Genomic DNA, 19,702 nt, shown 5'->3' on the forward strand with positions numbered 1-19,702 from the left:
CGACGCCTAGTTCGTTGGGATACTTGTTTTGGATTCGTGTATTTGTCGGCCTTACTTTGTATTTACGTCGGCGATGCCCTGTTTTGCATGTCGGCGAATTCTTGAAAATCATGCTTCTTGACTTGTATTAGCTGTATTTTGTATATGTCGGCTCGAGAAGCCTTTTGATCAAGATGTAACATGTATTTTGTACCTTGTTGTATTTAAATTGTGAAGTTAATTGGAAATGTTTGGCACTGCTTTAATCTACGCACAGCTCTTATGGACCGCTTGTAATTGATTTATCGCTTCCGCATTTGTGAGCCCCCTATATTCGTACTCTGATTGTGTTAAGTTTTGAAAGGTTGGCCTTCGGTAATTACGGATTACTGGCCATCACGGCACCAAACTACTAGGGGCGGTTTGGGGTCGTGACAGAGTGGTATCAGAGCACAAGTTCCTCGGTATACGTTATTCACACACTTTGAGTCCTGAAGAGCATAGGATTTCCCTTAGAAAGATGTTAGAGTTGCATCATGGTATTTGTTATTTGAACGAAATGTGCATTGTCTTGATGTGTTTATTTGTTGCTTGCCTATGTGGTTATTTGCTTAATTGTTTTAAAGTCATACCTTGCATACTCATAGTATCATGAGGAGAGGTAGACCCCCACTTGGCCGAGATCAGCCCGAAGATAGAATGGACAGATTGGAAAGATTAGTTGAAGGTTTGGCCCGCGAGTTGAGGCAAACCAGACAGCAGTTCGCTAGTGCTACGTCGACTCAAGCCGAACAGACCAACGGCCGAAATGTAGCTCCACCTCCACCTCCTCCTGTGCCGCAGATTCCCCCGCAACCAGCCTTGTATGGGGATGGGACGATAGCTTTGATCAGGGAGTTCAAGAAAATGAGACCACCGAGATTTTCTGGGGGTATAGAGCCGATGAAGGCTGAGGCATGGGTTTTAGAAATGGAGAAGTTGTTCGAGATCTTCCCTAGCACCGACGCTCAGAAAGTGACGTTGGCAGCATTCACATTGGATGATGATGCTCGCAGATGGTGGATGATGGTTAGAGGGAGCAATCCAGATCTGACCTGGACCCGATTTTTAGAGTTGTTCTACAAGAAACATTTTCCCCTAAGTGTTCGAAACCGCAAGGCTACCGAATTTCATACTCTGACGCAAGGCAACAGAACAGTGGCGGAATATGACCGCGCTTTTACTGAACTGGTAAGGTTTGTACCTCACATGACCAACGACGAATATATGAAGGCCAGGAAGTTCGAGTGTGGGCTTCGTGGACCGATTCAAGACAGGGTGAGTTTACTCGATATGCCGACTTATGCCGAAGTATTGGACAAAGCCATTCACGCCGAAGCTAATTTGAACCGATACCAGAGCTCGGGAGAAAACCAGCGAAAGAGACAGAACTATGACAATCGCCGAGGACAGCTGAACACCAAGAAGAGAACGAACATGGACAGTACTGGTAACCTAAGGCAGGAAGGGAGTGTTAAACCGACGTGTTCGGATTGTGGGAAACAGCATTTCGGGATCTGCCGACGAACGTCTGGAGCCTGTTATGAATGTGGCGAGATGGGCCATTATGTGAGGGATTGCCCCAAAACAAAGACTGATAACAACAAGAAAGGAGAAAATACCTCGGGTTCTGTTCAGAAAGGAAATGCTGGGAGAGTACAGATGAGGCAGGGCAGAGTGTTTGCATTAGTACCAGGAGACACTCAGAATGCTGAGGCAGTGGTGTCAGGTATTTTACTAATTTGCTCCCAAGATGCTTATGTGTTAATTGATTCGGGTTCTACTCATTCGTTTATATCAACCAAGTTTGCTGAGAAAATTAATAGAGAACTAGAGCCCCTTGATTATGTATTGTCTGTATCTACTCCATCTGGGAGATCTATGTTTGTTGCATCCATTTACAGAGCATGTGTTGTTGTGATTGAGAATGTTGAATTGCTAGTAGATCTGATGCCTCTAGACCTAGCTCATTTTGATATTATACTGGGAATGGACTGGTTAGTTGCAAACAATGCATCTATTAATTGTGTTTCGAAAGGTGTCACCTTGAGACCCCCAAACCTAACCGAGGTTACTTTCCAGGGTAAAGGGGTAGTGCCCCCACCATACTTGATTTCGTCCATTAAGGCCTGTAAGTTGATTCAGAAAGGGTGTCGAGGTTACTTGTGTAGTATACTGAGTGATCAGAATGGAAATGTTAACTTAGCCGACATCCCGATTGTTAGTGATTTCCCCGACGTCTTTCCGGATGAATTGCCTGGCCACTTGACCGATAGAGAAATAGAGTTTACGGTCGATATTATATCGGGAACGCAGCCGATCTCCAAACCACCTTATAGAATGGCCCCCGCTGAACTTAGAGAATTGAAACTGCAATTGCAAGAGTTGTTAGATAAGGGATTTATTAGGCCGAGCACTTCACCATGGGGAGCACCTGTTCTATTTGTTAAAAAGAAGGATGGCACACTCCGTTTGTGTATCGACTATAGAGAACTTAATAAGGTCACCATTAAGAACAAGTACCCGTTACCTAGAATTGATGATCTGCTTGACCAATTACAAGGAGCGCGAGTCTTTTCTAAGATCGACCTTAGGTCTGGTTACCATCAGCTTAAGGTTAAAGCCGAAGATGTCGAGAAGACTGCCTTTCGAACAAGATATGGCCACTACGAGTTTTTAGTAATGCCTTTTGGAGTGACTAATGCCCCTGCTGCATTTATGGATTTAATGAACAGAATCTTCAAACCGTATTTAGATGAATTTGTAGTTGTTTTCATTGATGATATCTTGATCTATTCCAAGAGTAAGACTGAACACGAAAATCACTTGAGACTTGCCTTGCAGATCTTGAGAGAACGGAGATTGTATGCTAAGTTTAACAAGTGTGAGTTTTGGCTTCCTACTATCTCATTCCTAGGTCATGTGATTAGTGAAGAGGGTATCTCAGTTGATCCTAGCAAAATCGAAGCCGTAGTGAATTGGCCGAGACCGACTAATGTGTCCGAGATTCGTAGTTTTCTGGGTTTGGCAGGTTATTACAGAAAGTTTGTGAAAGATTTCTCCAGGATTGCAATTCCATTGACGCAACTGACTCAGAAGGGAACACTGTATGAATGGACTAAAGATCGGGAGTCAGCCTTCCAGGAACTGAAGACGAGGTTGGTTACAGCGCCAGTGCTCGTACTCCCAACAGGTAACGAAGAGTTTCATGTCTATAGTGATGCATCGCATAAGGGTTTGGGTTGTGTATTAATGCAGAAGGGTAAAGTTATAGCTTATGCATCTCGTCAGTTGAAACCTCATGAGAAAAACTATCCTACCCATGACTTAGAATTGGCGGCCGTGGTATTTGCTTTAAAGATTTGGCGTCACTATTTGTATGGAGCTACTTGTCAGGTTTTCACAGATCATAAGAGCTTAAAATATCTATTCACTCAGAAGGAACTGAATTTGAGGCAGAGAAGGTGGCTTGAGTTGTTAAAAGACTACGATATGCAAATTCAATATCACCCCGGTAAAGCCAACAGTGTAGCCGACGCTTTGAGCAGGAAGTCAGATGGAAATTTGGCGTGTTTAACCGTGATGTCAGCAGAGCCGACTATTGTTGATGAAGTAAAGACAAGACAGATGGAGGATAACTTCCTCAAGAAAATTGCCGAGGAGATTGACACGAAGCCGAGACCAGGGTATACCATCGAAAACCAAGTACTCAAGTTTGAAGGAAGGTTATGTGTGGCCGACATTCCGGAGCTGAAGAAAAAGATTTTGCAGGAAGCTCATGGTTCCAAGTTTGCTGTCCACCCAGGGAACACCAAGATGTATCAAGATATGAAACAGACCTTCTGGTGGCCAAATATGAAGAGAGAAATAGCCGAATTTGTGTCCCAGTGTTTACATTGTCAGCAAGTGAAGGCAGAACATCAAAGACCAGCAGGACTTCTTCAACCTTTGCCGATTCCTGAGTGGAAATGGGAGCACATCTCCATGGATTTTGTGATTGGGTTGCCGAGAACACCAAAGAGTATGGATTCAATTTGGGTTGTTGTGGATAGGTTAACTAAATCAGCACACTTTCTACCCGTTAAGGCTACCTTCAACGCCAATCAACTTGCCTTGCTATATGTGAACGAGATTATCAGACTTCATGGAGTGCCGATATCAATTGTTTCAGACCGAGATCCTAAATTTGTTTCTAGATTTTGGAAGAGTCTTCAGAGAGCTTTCGGAGCCGAGCTGAGGTTTAGTACAGCCTTTCATCCCCAGACAGATGGGCAGACAGAGAGGACAATTCAGACACTCGAAGATATGCTGAGACTTTGTGTATTGGATTTCCAAGAAAGTTGGGGAACACATTTGCCTTTAGTGGAATTCGCTTACAATAACAGTTACCAAGCTAGCATTGGCATGGCGCCGTATGAAGCCTTGTATGGAAGAAAATGTAGGTCGCCGATATGTTGGACCGAAGTCGGGGACAGAACTTTGCTTGGTCCCGAATTGATTCAAGTGACAACAGAAAAGATTAAACTTATCCAACAGAGGATTAAAACTGCCCAGAGCCGACAAAAGAGCTACGCCGATCAGAGAAGGAATGAGGTAGAGTTCGAAGTTGGGAATCATGTATTCCTGAAAGTCTCACCAATGAAAGGAGTTTCCAGATTTGGAAAGAAAGGTAAGTTAGCACCTCGCTATATTGGGCCATTTGAAATTCTTGAGAGAATTAATTCCGTTGCCTACAGACTTGCTTTGCCGCCAGATTTGAGCCAAGTCCACAATGTGTTTCATGTTTCGATGTTGAGAAAGTACATCCGAGATCCACTGCATGTAATTGATCATTCTGAAATCGCAGTTAATGAGAATCTGGGCTACGAAGAACGGCCAATGAGAATTATCGACCGACAAGTGAAGCAATTGAGGAACAGATCAATACCGATGGTAAAGGTCGAATGGAAGGAGCATTATGGAACAGAAGCCACGTGGGAAAAGGCAGAGGACATGAGAGTCCGTTATCCGGAGTTGTTCTGGGAACAAGGTAATCTAAGTTTGGGGACCAAACTTCTTTAAGGGGGGTAGGATGTGACAACCCTCACCTTGCTCTTGCCATATTTGCGTACATTCTTGCATGGTCTTGCCGCTTATGTTAATTTAAAGGTTTTATCTTGGCTTGATTTGCTTAAGTTGCTTGCATGATTTTGTTCCTTGCTTAGTGTGTGTGTAGCCGAGATCATCCTGAGCTTAGTCCGCCTTTGACCCTTTGTACTTAGAACCATCTTGAGATCTTGTTCAACCCCATCTTCACCTCGGGCATTCATTGCCGAGATGTTTTGCACTTGAACCTTGTCCGCAGGCAGGTATGGCCTAGGCCGAGATGTGGCGCACCCCGGCCAAGGTGTGGCACAGCTTAGTCAAGCGTCGTCCTCCCTAGCCGATGTTTTCCATCCCGTTGTTGGATCCTTGTTTTGAGCCGATGTCATCTTGTTGCCGATGTGTCTTACCCGAGCTTGCTGCATAAGCTTTGTCAGAGGCTTGTCTTGTCCATCAATCACCTTTTTGGAGCTGAACCAACCCGGTAACGCCACGTGTCCGAGCTGTTTGTTAAAGCAGCCGACAGACCTTGAAACAAATCATTTCTTGTCTCAAATCTTTGTTTTAGAGAGAGAAGCTCTAGAAAGGAGGAAGAAGAGTTCTTGAGTGGGAGTAGTCTTCCAAGCTTGATCTTTGTGGCTTGAACCGTTAGATCCGAGTTTTGAGGTTAGAATCTTGATCTCCTTTGGTTGTTCTTGCTGAATATCTAGCTGCATTGCATGATCGGATCTGTTTTGCATGTCATGCATCGTTTTGAAGTTGGTTTTAGAAAGAGAAAATGGTTTTTCATGTGTTCTTGAACAAAGTCCCATTTTGATCGAAGAGTCCGGAACGAAAACCATGTTTTGTGTTTGTTCTTGCATGCCTTTCTTTGATAGGTACCCAGGTCCATATATTTTGAACTCTTGGCATGAAACTCAGATTTTTGTAACAAGTTGTGAGCTTGCATCCATCTTTCAATGATCATGTTCTTCATATTCTTCAAAGGAAAAGGAAAACCCAGATTTTTCCTGATCTTGTTTAGCGGGACCTCGGCTTAGCCCGGGACTGTACCCAGTGTGTTTTCGAGAAACGGGAGCAGTGTGTAAGCTCCCAGCTTGTTTTGCTTTGTCTTTGACTTGGATCTGGCAAGTATGCCGAGATCATTTGCATGTATTTGGAGCTTGCTTTGAGAATGTGACTTGCCATGTGATTGTAGGTCCTTGATATTTGCTTGAGCCTACACCTGAAGAACTAGGTGAGTGGTATTATTGATAAAGCTATGTTATACTCGTTTTGATAAATCTTGCTTGCTTGTTTGACGAAAGTATTTGATAGCATGAATAAATAGCTCTTGTTTGATGAGTCAAGTATACTCCTTGTTTTGATGCCATCTTTGGAAAGGATACGGTCCTTGTTAAATCGGGCTACGGGCCTAAGTAACACAAGTCCCTTGTGCTGGAGGACTCTAAATTTTCGCAGTACTATGTGTAAAGGATACGGTCCTTGTTAAATCGGGCTACGGGCCTAAGTAACACAAGTCCCTTGTACTGGAGGACTCTAAACTTTCGCGGTACCAAGTGCACAAGTCCCTTGTATTGGAGGACTCTAATCTTTCGCAATACTTTTGACCAAACGATTACGGATCGTACAGCTTTTGTTATTTGATGATGAATACGGTTCATCCCTTGTCTCGCCGATGTTACGATATTTGATGATGAATACGGTTCATCCCTTGTCTGCCGATGTTACGATATTTGATGATGAATACGGTTCATCCCTTGTCTGCCGATGTTACGATATTTGATGATGAATACGGTTCATCCCTTGTCTCGCCGATGTTACGATATTTGATGATGAATACGGTTCATCCCTTGTCTCGCCGATGTTACGATATTTGATGATGAATACGGTTCATCCCTTGTCTGCCGATGTTACGATATTTGATGATGAATACGGTTCATCCCTTGTCTGCCGATGTTACGATATTTGATGATGAATACGGTTCATCACTTGCCTTGCTAAAGTTTTGGTGTGTTTCGTTTTGAAGGACCTCGGCTTTATTCATGTAAAACCTTTATTTTTAGTACCATTCACTGAGTTTTGTACTCACCCCTCTATATATATGTAGGTGATGAGCAGGACGGCGGCGACGCCTAGTTCGTTGGGATACTTGTTTTGGATTCGTGTATTTGTCGGCCTTACTTTGTATTTACGTCGGCGATGCCCTGTTTTGCATGTCGGCGAATTCTTGAAAATCATGCTTCTTGACTTGTATTAGCTGTATTTTGTATATGTCGGCTCGAGAAGCCTTTTGATCAAGATGTAACATGTATTTTGTACCTTGTTGTATTTAAATTGTGAAGTTAATTGGAAATGTTTGGCACTGCTTTAATCTACGCACAGCTCTTATGGACCGCTTGTAATTGATTTATCGCTTCCGCATTTGTGAGCCCCCTATATTCGTACTCTGATTGTGTTAAGTTTTGAAAGGTTGGCCTTCGGTAATTACGGATTACTGGCCATCACGGCACCAAACTACTAGGGGCGGTTTGGGGTCGTGACACTTGGTACCGCGAAAGTTTAGAGTCCTCCAGTACAAGGGACTTGTGTTACTTAGGCCCGTAGCCCGATTTAACAAGGACCGTATCCTTTACACATAGTACTGCGAAAGTTTAGAGTCCTCCAGCACAAGGGACTTGTGTTACTTAGGCCCGTAGCCCGATTTAACAAGGACCGTATCCTTTCCAAAGATGGCATCAAAACAAGGAGTATACTTGACTCATCAAACAAGAGCTATTTATTCATGCTATCAAATACTTTCGTCAAACAAGCAAGCAAGATTTATCAAAACGAGTATAACATAGCTTTATCAATAATACCACTCACCTAGTTCTTCAGGTGTAGACTCGAAGCAAATATCAAGGACCTACAATCACATGGCAAGTCACATTCTCAAAGCAAGCTCCAAATACATGCAAATGATCTCGGCATTCTTGCCAGATCCAAGTCAAAGACAAAGCAAAACAAGCTGGGAGTTTAATCACTGCTCCCGCTCATAAAAACACACCGGGTACTGACCAGGATTAAGCCGAGGTCCCGTTAAACAAAGTCAGGAAAAACCCGGGTTTCCTTTGAAGAATATGAAGAACATGATCATTGAAAGATGGATGCAAGCTCACAACTTGTTACAAAAATCTGAGTTTCATGCCAAGAGTTCAAAATAGGGACCTGGGTACCCGTTCAAGAAAGTCATGCAAGAACAACCACAAAAACATGGTTTTCGTTCCAAACTCTTCGATCAAAATGGGACTTTGTTCAAGAACACATGAAAAACCATTTTCTCTTTCTAAAACCAACTTCAAAACGATGCATGACATGCAAAACAGATCCGATCATGCAATGCAGCTAGATATTCAGCAAGAACAACCAAAGGAGATCAAGATTCTAACCTCAAAACTCGGATCTAACGGTTCAAGCCACAAAGATCAAGCTTGGAAGACACTCTCTCACTCAAGAACTCTTCTTCCTCCTCTCTAGAGCTTCTCTCTCTAAAACAAAGATTTGAGACAAGAAATGATTTGTTTCAAGGTCTGTCGGCTGCCTTAACAAACAGCTCGGACACGTGGCATTACCGGGTTGGTTCAGCTCCAAAAGGTGATTGATGGACAAGACAAGCCTCTGACAAAGCTTATGCAGCAAGCTCGGGTAAGACACATCGGCAACAAGATGACATCGGCTCAAAACAAGGATCCAACAACGGGATGGAAAAACATCGGTTAGGGAGGACGACGCTTGACTAAGCTGTGCCACACCTTGGCCGGGGTGCGCCACATCTCGGCCTAGGCCATACCTGCCTGCGGACAAGGTTCAAGTGCAAAACATCTCGGCAATGAATGCCCGAGGTGAAGATGGGGTTGAACAAGATCTCAAGATGGTTCTAAGTACAAAGGGTCAAAGGCGGACTAAGCTCAGGATGATCTCGGCTACACACACACACTAAGCAAGGAACAAAATCATGCAAGCAACTTAAGCAAATCAAGCCAAGATAAAACCTTTAAATTAACATAAGCGGCAAGACCATGCAAGAATGTATGCAAATATGGCAAGAGCAGGGTGAGGGTTGTCACAGCTTCATACGGCGCCATGCCAATGCTAGCTTGATAACTGTTGTTGTAAGCGAATTCCACTAAGGGCAAATGTGTTCCCCAACTTCCCAGGAAGTCCAATACACAAAGTCTAAACATATCTTCAAGTTTTTGAATTATCCTCTCTGTCTGCCCATTCGTCTGGGGATGAAAAGCTGTACTAAATCTCAGCTCGACTCTGAAAGCCCTCTGTAGACTCTGCCAAAATCTAGAAACAAATTTGGGATCTCGGTCTGACACAATTGACATCGGCACTCCGTGAAGTTTAACAATTTCGTTCACATATAGCAAGGCAAGTTGATCGGCGTTGAAGGTAGTCCTAACAGGTAGAAAGTGTGCTGACTTAGTTAATCTATCAACAACAACCCAAATCGAATCCATACCTTTCGGTGTCTTCGGCAAACCAATCACGAAATCCATGGAGATGTGTTCCCATTTCCACTCAGGAATAGGCAACGGTTGAAGAAGTCCTGCCGGTCTTTGATGTTCTGCTTTCACTTGTTGACAATGCAAACACTGGGACACGAATTCAGCTATTTCTCTTTTCATATTTGGCCACCAAAACGTCTGTTTCACATCCTGATACATCTTAGTGTTCCCTGGATGAACAGCAAACTTGGAACCGTGAGCTTCCTGCAAAATTCTCCTTTTCAACTCTGGGATGTCGGCCACGCACAACCTTCCTTCAAACTTAAGCACTTGATTTTCGATGGTATACCCTGATCTCGGCTTTGTGACAATCTCCTCGGCTACTTTCTTGAAGAATCCATCCTCCATCTGTCTCGTCTTTACTTCATCAACGATAGTCGGCTCTACTGCTATCATGGTCAAACAAGCCAAATTTCCATCTGTCTTCCTGCTCAAAACGTCGGCCACGCTGTTAGCTTTACCTGGGTGATATTGAATTTGCATATCATAGTCTTTCAACAATTCAAGCCACCTTCTCTGTCTCAAATTCAATTCCTTCTGAGTGAACAGGTACTTTAAACTCTTATGATCTGTAAAAACCTGGCAAGAAGCTCCATACAAATAGTGACGCCAAATCTTTAAAGCAAATACCACGGCCGCCAAATTCTAAATCATGGGTAGGATAGTTTTTCTCATGGGGCTTCAACTGACGAGATGCATAAGCTATAACCTTACCCCCTTGCATTAACACACAACCCAAGCCCTTATATGATGCATCACTATAGATATGAAACTCTTCCTTACCCGATGGAAGTACGAGTACTGGTGCTGTAACTAACCTCGTCTTCAGTTCCTGGAAAGCTGACTCCCGATCTTTAGTCCATTCATATAGTGTTCCCTTCTTAGTCAATTGTGTCAATGGAATTGCAATCCTTGAGAAATCCTTCACAAACTTCCTGTAATAACCTGCCAAACCCAGAAAACTACGAATCTCGGACACATTAGTCGGCCTCGGCCAATTTACTACGGCTTCAATTTTGCTAGGATCAACCGAGATACCCTCTTCACTAATCACATGACCCAAAAATGAGGTAGTAGGAAGCCAAAATTCACACTTGTTAAACTTAGCATACAATTTCCGGTCTCTCAAAGCCTGTAAGGCAAGTCTCAAATGATTTTCATGTTCAGTTTTACTCTTGGAATAGATCAATATATCGTCAATGAAGACAACTACAAACTCATCTAGATGTGGCTTGAAGACTCTGTTCATTAAATCCATAAATGCAGCAGGGGCGTTGGTCACCCCAAAAGGCATTACTAAAAACTCGTAGTGGCCATATCTTGTTCGAAAAGCAGTCTTCTCAACATCTTCGGCTTTAACTTTAAGTTGGTGGTAACCAGACCTAAGGTCAATCTTAGAAATGACTCGTGCTCCTTGTAACTGGTCAAGCAGATCATCAATCCTAGGTAATGGGTACTTATTCCTGATAGTGACTTTATTAAGTTCTCTATAATCGATGCAGAGACAGAGTGTGCCATCCTTTTTCTTAACAAATAAAACAGGTGCTCCCCATGGTGAAGTGCTCGGCCTAATAAATCCTTTATTCAACAATTCCTGTAATTGCAATTTCAATTCCCTAAGTTCAGCAGGGGCCATCCTATAGGGCGTTTTGGAGATCGGCTGTGTTCTTGACATAATATCAACAGTAAACTCTATCTCTCTATCGACTAAATGGCCAGGCAATTCGTTCGGGAAGACATCGGGGAATTCACCAACAACTGGGATGTCGGCTAAATTAACGTCTCCATTCTGATCGTTCAGTATACTACACAAGTAGCCTCGACACCCTTTCTGAATTAATTTGTAGGCCTTAATGGACGAAATCAAGTAAGGTGGGGACACTATCCCTTTACCCTGGAAAACAACCTCGGCTAGGTTTGGGGGTTTCAGTGTGGCACTTTTCGAAACACAATTTATGGTTGCATGATTAGCGGCTAACCAGTCCATTCCTAGTATAACATCAAAAGGAGTTATGTCCAGAGGCATTAAATCTACTAGCAATTCAACATTTTCAATTACAACAACACATGCTCTATAAATGGATACAACAACCATAGATCTCCCAGATGGAGTAGACACAGATACACATAATCGAGGGGCTCTAGTTCTCTATTAATCTTCTCGGCAAATTTAGCAGATACAAACGAATGCGTAGAACCCGAATCAATCAACACATAAGCATCTTGGGAGCAGATTAGGAGCATACCTGACACCACTGTTTCAGCATGCTGAGTGTCTCCTGGTACTAGCGCAAATGCTCTGCCCTGTCTCATCTGTCCTCTTCCAACATTACCCTTCTGGACGGAACTCGAGGTATTCTCGCCCTTCTTGTCGTTATCAGCCTTTGTCTTAGGGCAGTCTCTCACATAATGACCTATTTCGCCACATTCATAATAGGCTCCAGATGTCCGGCGACAGACCCCAAAATGTTGCTTCCCACAATCCGAACACGTCGGTTTAGCATTACCTTCTTGCCTTAGGTTACCAGCACTGCCCACGTTCGGCTTCTTCTTGGTGCCCAGCTGTCCTCCGCGATTATCATAGCTCTGTCTCTTTCGCTGGTTCTCCCTCAAACTCTGGTATCGATTCAGGTTAGTCTCGGCCTGAATGGCTTTGTCTAATACTTCGGCGTAAGTCGGCATATTATGCAAGTTGACCCGGTCTTGAATCGGTCCGCGAAGCCCACTCTCAAACTTCCTGGCCTTCATGTATTCATCATTGGCCATGTGAGGTACAAACCTTGCCAATTCAGTAAAAGCGCGGTCGTATTCCGTCACTGTTCGGTTGCCTTGTGTCAAAGTATGAAATTCGGTAGCCTTGCGGTTTCGAACACTTAGGGGAAAGTGTTTGTTGTAGAACAACTCTAAGAATCTGGTCCAGGTCAGATCTGGATTGCTTTCTCGAACCATCATCCACCATCTACGAGCGTCATCATCTAAGGTGAATGCTGCCAATGTCACCTTCTGAGCGTCGGTGCTAAGAAAGACCTCGAACAACTTTTCCACTTCCAAAACCCACGCCTCAGCCTTCATTGGCTCTATACCCCCAGAGAATCTCGGTGGTTTCATTTTCTTGAACTCCCTGATCAAAGCTATCGTGCCATCCCCATATAAGGCTGGCTGCGGAGGAACTTGCGGCACTGGAGAAGGTGGAGGCGGCACTACATTTCGGCCGTTGGTCTGCTCGGCCTGAGTCGACGTAGCACTAGCGTACTGCTGTCTTGTTTGCCTCAACTCACAGGCCAAACCTTCAACTAAACTTTCCAGTCTGTCTATTCTATCTTTGGGCTGATCCCGACCAATTGGAGGTCTACCTCTCCTCATGATGCTATGAGCATGCAAAGTGTGACTTTAAAGCAAATAAGCAAACAACCACGTAGACAAGAAACAAATAGGCATGTCAAGACAATGCACACCTTGTTCAAATAGCAAGCACCATGATGCAATCCTAACATCTTCCTAAGGGAAATCCTATGCTCTTTAGGACTCAAAGTGTGTGAATAACGTATACTGAGGAACTTGTGCTCTGATACCATTCTGTCACGACCCCAAACCGCCCCTCGTAGTTTGGTGCCGTGATGGCCAGTAATCCGTAATTACCGAAGGCCAACTTTCAAAAGTTAGACACAATCAGAGTATGGGTATAGGGGCTCACAAATGCGAAAGCAATAAATCAAAATACAAGTGGTCCATAAGAGTTGTGTATAAGTCCAATGATATGGCATACATCTTTACAACTTGAATACGATAAAGTAAAATACGTATTACATCTTGATCAAAAGGCTTCTCGAGCCGTCATATACAAAATACAGTGAATACGAGCCAAGAAGCATGATTTCCAAGATTCGCTGACGTAAAAGAAATAACATTGCCGACGTGAATATAAAACAAAGCCGACATAATCATGGGTCCAAAACAAGCTTTCAAAACACATTCTAGGCGTCGCCGACGTCCTGCTCATCACCTACATATATATAGAGAGGGTGAGCTTGGATACTCAGTGAATGGTGCAAGTAATAAAGGTTTTGCATGAGTATAGCCGAAGTCTTACAAAACGGAACATGCCAAAACCATACAAATATTAGCCGAGATCCTTACAGAACAAAACACGTCAAATCTTTATCAAACAAGGGATGAACCGTATTCATCTATCAAGTCTTACAAGTCTCAAGGGATGCTTACTGACATTGGCAAAACACATCGAGCTTATCAAAACAAGGGATGAACCGTATTCATCTATCAAGTCTTACAAGTCTCAAGGGATGCTTACTGACATCAGCAAAACACATCGAACTTATCAAAACAAGTCCACGCGGTAAACCGTCAGTGGCAAAACAAGGACTGTACGATCCGTAATCGTTTAGTCAAAGGTACTGCGAAAGTTTATAGTCCTCCAACACAAGGGACTTGTGTTACTTAAGCCTGTAGCTCCTTTTAACACGATGATCTGGTGTTACTTAGGCCCGTAGCCCGATTTAACGTCATGGAACTTGTGTTACTTAGGCCTATAGCCCGATTTAACATTATAGTCTTTCCCAGAAAGGACCGTATCCTTTTATACTTAGTGCTGCGAAAATTTAGAGTCCTCCAGCACAAGGGACTTTTCAAGGATGACATCGAAACAAAGCTTATACTTGATACATCAAAATAGGGCTATTCATTCATGCTTAACAAATACTTTCGTCAAAACAAAGCAAAGCAAGACTTATCAAAAACAGTATAACATAGCTTTATTAAAAGCACCACTCACATGGATTTCCCCGGGTGTAGGCTCGAAGCAAAGACCAAGGACCTACAATCACATGGCAATCACATCCTCAAAACAAGCTTTACATGCATGCAAATGATCCCGGCATTCTCACCAGATCCAAGTCAATCAAAGCAAAACATGCTGGGAGTTTAAACACTGCTCCCGTCTCATGGAAACACATTGGGTACCAACCAGGTCTTGGCCGAGGTTCTACACCTCCTTGCCGAGGTGTGGTCCCGATGGCCTTATTCAAAAGCAAAGTCGGGAAAGCCTGGGTTTCCCTTTGAAGGACATGAAGGACATGATGAACATGATCATGAAGAAGACGAATGCAAGATCATAACTTGTTACAAAATCAGAGATTTCATGCCAAGAGTTCAAAATAGGGACCTAGGTACCCATACAAGAGGGTCATGCAAGAACAAACACAAAAACATGGTTTTGGTTTCAAACTTTCGGATCAAAACGAGACTTTTCTTCAAGAACACATGAATACCATTTTTCTCTTCCAAAACCAACTTCAAATCGATGCATGACATGAAAAACAGATCTGATCATGCAATGCATCTAGATGATCAATAGCAACAACCAAAGTAGATCAAGATTCTAACCTCAAAACTCGAATCTAACGGTTCAACCCTCGAAGATCAAGCTTGGAAGATCTATTCTCACTCAAGAACTCCTCCTCCTTTTCTCTAAAGCTTCTCTCTCTAAAGGCAAAGATTTGAGACAAAAATGATTTGTTTCTAGGTCTGCCGGCTGTCTTAACAATCAGCTCAGACACGTGGCGCTATCGGGTTGGTTCAACTCAAAAGGTGATTGATTGATAAGACAAGTCTATGACAAAGCATACGCAGCAAGCTGGGGTAAGGCACATCGGCAAGTAATGACATCGGCTCAAGTCAAAGCTTCGGCAATGGGGTAACAATGACATCGGCTAGGGAGGATGACACTTGACTAAGCTGTGCCACACCTTGGCCGGGGTGCGCCACACCTCGATCTAGGCCATGCCTGCCCAAGGACAAGGATTACTAAGTGCAAAACATCTCGGCAACAAGCCCGAGGTGAAGGTGGGATCAACCAAATGATTCCAAAACAGCTCTAAGTACAAAAGTTCAAAGGTGAACAAGGCTCAAGATGACCTCGGCTACACACCGAGCAAAGAACAAAATCATTCAAGTAACACTTAACAAACAAGGCAAGGCAAGGCTTTCAAAATAACATAACAAGGCAAGATCATGCATGAATGTATGCAAAGATGACAAGAGTAAGGTGAGGGTTGCTACAAAATTACTCGGTAAATTACTCAGTAAATTCTCATTAAATTCCCCGAAAATTCTCAATAAATTAGAAAGTAAATTACTTAGAAAGTTCTCAATAATCACCCCGTAAATTCTCAGTAAATTACTAATTAAATTCCCAAGAAATTCTCAGAAAATTATTCGGTAAATTCTCAATTAATTACTCAGTAAATTCCTAGTAAATCCTCAGTAAATTATTTAGAAAATTCGAAGAAAATTTTTCAAAATTTAATGGTAAATTACTCAATAAAATCTCAGTAAATTACTCTTTGAATTCTCAGTAAATTACTTAGAACATTACCCAGTAAATTGCTAAGTAAATTACTCAGTAAATTCCGAGTAAATCACTCAGTAAATTCCTAGTAAATTACTCGCTAAATTACTCAGTAAATTCTCATTAAATTACTCAGAAAATTATCAGTAAATTACAAAGTAAATTACTTGGAAAATTCCCAGTAAATTCTCAGTAAATTACTTAGTAAATTCTCAGTAAATTATTCAGTAAATTCCTAGTAAATCCCCAGCAAATTATTTAGAAAATTCGAAGTAAATTTTTCATAATTTCACGGTAAATTACTCAATAAAATCTCAGTAAATTACTCAGAACATTACCCCGTAAATTGCTAAGTAAGTTACTTAGTAAATTCCAAGTAAATCACTCAGTAAATTCCCATGAAATTCTCAGTAAAGTACAAAGTAAATTACATAGAAAATTCACAATAAATTCCCAGTCAATTCTCAATAAATTTCTTAGTAAATTCTCAGTAAATTACTAATTAAATTCCCTAGAAATTCTCAATAAATTCTTCAGTAACCTCCCAATTAATTACTCAGTAAATTCCTAATAAATCCTCAGTAAATTATTTAGAAAATTCGAAGCAAATTTTTCATAATTTCACGGTAAATTACTCAGAACATTACCCAGTAAATTGCTAATTAAATTACTTAGTAAATTCTGAGTAAATCACTCAGTAAATTCCCAGTAAATTACTCGGTAAATTACTCAGTAAATTCTCAGTAAATTCCCAGAAAATTCTTAGTAAATTACAAAGTAAATTACTTAGAAAATTCACAATAATTTCCCAGTAAATTCTCAGTAAAATACTTAGTAAATTCTATGTAAATTACTAATTAAATTCCCATGAAATTCTCAATAAATTCTTCAGTAACTTCTCAATTAATTACTCAGTAAATTCTTAATAAATCCTCAGTAAATTATTTAGAAAATTTGCAGTAAATTTTTCATAGTTTCACGGTAAATTACTCAATAAAATCTCAGTAAATTACTCAGAACATTACCCAGTAAATTGCTAAGTAAATTACTCGGTAAATTCTCATTAAATCACTCAGTAAATTCCTAGAAAATTCTCAATAAATTATAAAGTAAATTACTTAGAAAGTTCTCAATAAATTCCCCGTAAATTCTCAGTAAATTACTAATTAAATTTCCAAGAAATTCTCAGAAAATTATTCGGTAAATTCTCAATTAATTACTCAATAAATTTTTAGTAAATCCACAGTAAATTCTTTAGAAAATTCGAAGTAAATTTTTCATAATTTCACGGTAAATTACTCAATAAAATCTCAGTAAATTACTCATTGAATTCTCAGTAAATTACTCAGAACATTACCAAGTAAATTGCTAAGTAAATTACTCAGTAAATTCCGAGTAAATCACTCCGTAAATTCCCAATAAATTACTCAGTAAATTACCCAGTAAATTCACATTAAATTACTCAGAAAATTCTCAGTAAATTATAAAGTAAATTACTTAGAAAATTCTCAATAAATTCTCAGTAAATTACTTAGTAATTTCTCAGTAAAATATTCAGTAAATTCCTACTAAGTCCTTAGTAAATTATTTAGAAAATTCGAAATAATTTTTCATAATTTCACGGTAAATTACTCAGTAAAATCTCAGTAAATTACTCAGAACATTACCCAGTAAATTGATAATTAAATTACTTAGTAAATTTTGAGTAAATCACTCAGTAAATTCCCAGTAAATTGCCCGGTAAATTACTCAGTAAATTTCCAGAAAATTATCAGTATATTACAAAGTAAATTACTTCGGAAATTCTCAATAAATTCCCAGTAAATTCTCAGTAAATTACTTAATAAATTCTCAGTAAATTCTCAGTAAATTACAAATTAAATTCCCAAGAAATTCTCAATAAATTCTTCAGTAACTTCTCAGTTAATTACTCAGTCAATTCTTAATAAATCCTCAGTAAATTATTTAAAAAATTCAAAGTAAATTTTTTGTAGTTTCACGGTAAATTACTCAATAAAATCTCAGTAAATTACTAATTGAATTCTCAGTAAATTACTTAGAACATTACCCAGTAAATTGCTAAGTAAACTACTCAGTAAATTCCGAGTAAATTACTCTGTAAATTTCCAGTAAATTACTCGGTAAATTACTCAGTAAATTCTCATTAAATTACTCTGTAAATTCTCAGTAAATTATAAAGTCAATTACTTAGAAAGTTCTTTATAAATTTCTCGTAAATTCTCAGTAAATTACTAATTAAATTCCCAAGAAATTCTCAAAAAATTATGCGGTAAATTCTCAATTAATTACTCAGTAAATTTTGAGTAAATCTCGAGTAAATCCTCAGTAAATTACTTAGAAAATTCGAAGTAATTTTTTCATAATTTCACGGTAACTTAATAAAATCTTAGTAAATTACTCATTGAATTTTAAGTAAATTACTCAGAACATTACCCAATAAATTGCTAAGTAAATTACTTAGTAAATTCCGAGTAAATCACTTTAGTAAATTCTCAGTAAATTACTCAGTAAATTCCCATTAAATAATTCAGTAAATTCCCAGATAAATCTTAGTAAATTATAAAGTAAATTACATAGAAAATTCTCAATAAATTCCCAGTAAATTCTCAGTAAATTACTAATTAAATTCCAAGGAAATTCTCAGTAAATTATTCAGCAAATTCTCAATTAATTACTCAGCAAACTCCTAGTAAATCCTCAGCAAATTACTTAGAAAATTTGAAGTAAATTTTTCATAATTTCACGGTAAATTGCCCAATAAAATCTCAGTAAATTACTCATTGAATTCTCAGTAAATTACTTAGAACATTACCCAGTAAATTGCTAACTAAATTACTCAGTAAATTCCGAGTAGATCACTCAATAAATTCCCAGAAAATTACTAGGTAAATTCTCATTAAATTACTCAGAAAATTCTCAATAAATTATAAAGTAAATTACTTAGAAATTCTCAATAAATTCCCAATAAATTATCAGTAAATTACTTAGTAAATTCTCAGTAAATTACTAATTAAATTACCAAGAAATTCTCAGTAAATTATACAGTAAATTCTCAATTAATTACTTGGAAAATTCCTAATAAATCCTCAGTAAATTATTTAGAAAATTCGAAGTAAATTTTTCATAATTTCCCGGTAAATTACTCAACAAAATTTCAGTAAATTACTCATTGAATTCTCAGTAAATTACCCAGTAAATTGCTAAGTAAATTACCTAGCAAATTCCGAGTAAATCACTCTGTAAATTCCCGGTAAATTACTCAGTAAATTCTCATTAAATTACTCAGAAAATTCTCAGTAAATTAAAAAGTAAATTACTTAGAAAATTCTCAATAAATTCCTGGTAAATTCTCAATAAATTACTTAGTAAATTCTCAGCAAATTCCTAATTAAATTCCCTAGAAATTCTCATAAAATTATTCAGTAAATACTCAATTAATTAATCAGTAAATTCCTTGTAAATCCTCAGTAAATTACATAGAAAATTCGAAGTAAATTTTTCATTATTTCACGGTAAATCAATAAAATCTCAATAAATTACTCATTGAATTCTCAGTAAATTGCTCAGAACATTACCTAGTAAATTGGAAAGTAAATTACTCAGAAAATTCTGAGTAAATCACTCCGTAAATACCCAGAAAATTACTCGGTAAATTACTCAG

This window comes from Camellia sinensis, chromosome 5 (assembly GCF_055761805.1).
Source record: "Camellia sinensis isolate YWXY chromosome 5, ASM5576180v1, whole genome shotgun sequence".
NCBI classification, from domain to species: Eukaryota; Viridiplantae; Streptophyta; class Magnoliopsida; order Ericales; family Theaceae; genus Camellia; species Camellia sinensis.